Here is a 2,500-nt window from a genome sequence, read left to right as displayed (position 1 = left end):
GCGACACAGGCAGCTATTGACGAATCTTCAATCGAGTGGCCAATCTTGGAGGATCCCAATGAGAGTCAAATGGTAAGAAATCAGTTCAGTTCAATTAACTTGATTTAAACATCATCGCGCGGCGTAGAGACAATCTTCACGTATTTCTATATGTTTGAGGTCAATTGTAAACTCATAACTGCGAAGATCATAGCGTCACTTGATTATTTATTTTTTCTCACCTTAGGAATGGGATGCGGCGAGCGGTGAAGCAGAACTCAGAAGAAGCCCCCTTACTATCCATGGTGCTAGCGCTGAATCTTCCCTTGATGATCCCTCGGTGCACCAGCAGCAACCAGTTTATGATGACCGAGTCACCTACGAAATAGTCGATGAGGGTACTAAAAGAGGGAAACGGAAACTCGTCGACTCCAGAGGCTACACCTTCAGCGTCCAGCGTCGCCGATGTGGTGCGGTCGACTGGCAGTGTTCAGTCAGACCCAAAATGAACCCGTGCAAAGCCAAAGTACGACAACGCGGTGAGAGATTCGATCCAGGACCTCATGGCCACAACCATCCAGCACAAGTGGGGGCTGCTGTGGCTGCGAACGTCATATCCCGTGTGAAATCCAAGGCGAAAGGGGATGTCTTTAGGCCAGCACCAGCAATTGTTGACGAGGTGAGTTTTGTTGAGTGAGTTTTCCATAATGTTTGCAAGATAATTTGTCATTTCCGCTGTAATTTCAATTCTAAAGATTCAGAAAAAAAAACAACTGGTTTTCGGTCCAATGATTTGGCCAGATTGAATGGCCGAAATAAAAAACAGTTTATAGTTGCTTGACGGACAATTTAAATGAACGGAAGAGACAAAAACGTTACAAAATAAAGAGAGGAAGACCGAATAATAATTGCGAGAAAAGACATAAGAGTTTCATAAAAGAGAAAAAATGACGTAAAACACTTTGTGTAAAAGGAAACAGAACTCTAATAATTGCGTTGATGCATTATGCAAGCCATTAACACAATTCTCTGAGTCTTAACCACGCACGTGAAGACTGTGACAGAAGTAATAATTTGTCGACGCAACAAACGTGAAAATTGGGAAGTACTGGTTTGGCACTGACCAGCCCTCAGTCAGCTTGATGGACTTGGTAGAGACACTTTAAGGACTAGACCTTTTACCAGGCTCTTCTAAGGTATTGCAATATTATTTTGTAACAAGATTTTTTATAATCAATGTGTATGGATGAGTCCATTTACCTTTTAAAGGAATTCAAACCAAGTTCCCTTTGTAAATGACTTCACCTGCTGTTGGCTCAAAACTAAAGACAACCGACCGAATAAAGGAACCAAGTGCAGACTGAAAAAGATCACTTGTTACCAGTTTCATCATGCAGAACGGTTCTGTAGACGCAATTTCTGATGCTTCGCCTCCATCTCTCCTGGCTAAGGCTTTAGAAACTGCAGTACTGTGTCCCATCCTCCTTGCAAACTTATTTGGCAACATATGCGTCTGCCTGGCCGTAGCTTACGTACGTCCCATCAAGAGAAGACCAAGCGCTTTGATCCTTGCCAGCTTGGCAGTATCTGACCTCGCTTCTTTGTCGTTTGTTCTCTTCCGTTTTGTCTGGCTGTATAACATAGAAGCAGCGTGTGCTAAATACCAATATTTCTTCACGTTGCAAGCGGCATTGTTTTACAACAGTAGCATTCACCTTTTTCTTCTTAGCTGTGATCAATACGTCGCAATTGTTCATTGCCTGAAATACGAGGGAGTTGTCACCAAAGTAAAGGTCAGACGAGCCTTACTTGTCGCATGGGGGCTTTCTTTACTATCTTCGATAATCTTCCCGTCGATTTATCCAATAAAAGGACGATCTACCTACACAGCAGCCTTGGTCGGCTGCGCCAAGTTTCGCGGAGAACCCTCTCAAGTCTCAAAGTTCATACTGGCGTAAACTTTACTTTCTTTGTTGCTATTCCGTTTCTGTTTATGATATTTTCTTACAGCAGTATCGCTAAGATTGCTTGGTCTCAAAACAGCCGCGTTTGGCCAGGTGAGAATCTGAACTCTGAACTGGCTGAATTGAAAAGGAAGAAGAAAACAGAGATGAAATGGGTGAAGACCATAAGTAAGTGAGCACAGCAATTTTTAGCTTTCACTGTTATTTTCAAAGAGTTAATTTCACTCCAGTGCTGCAGTGAAAAAGTGGAGTAAAATAAAGCGGTATAAAATGTACTCCTAAGAGGAGTTAATTTGACTCCACTAAGAGCAATTTTTACTCAGTACTAGTTAATATTCAAAGGCAATGACTTTGCTAGAGTAAATTTTACTCTCCCTACACAGTAATATAATATGCTGGAGTTAATTTTACTCCTATTTATCGGGATACTGAGTAAAGTGTACTCCACTTACTAATTCTACTTTCTGAGAAAAAAAGTAGAAGAGGATTTTACTCCTATATATGTATTTTTGTAGGGTAAATTTAATTTTAGCCAGTCTAAGATGTGGAATTGGGGT

This window comes from Montipora capricornis, chromosome 10, assembly GCF_036669925.1.
Source record: "Montipora capricornis isolate CH-2021 chromosome 10, ASM3666992v2, whole genome shotgun sequence".
Lineage (NCBI taxonomy): Eukaryota > Metazoa > Cnidaria > Anthozoa > Scleractinia > Acroporidae > Montipora > Montipora capricornis.
This window is presented reverse-complemented; position numbering follows the sequence as displayed.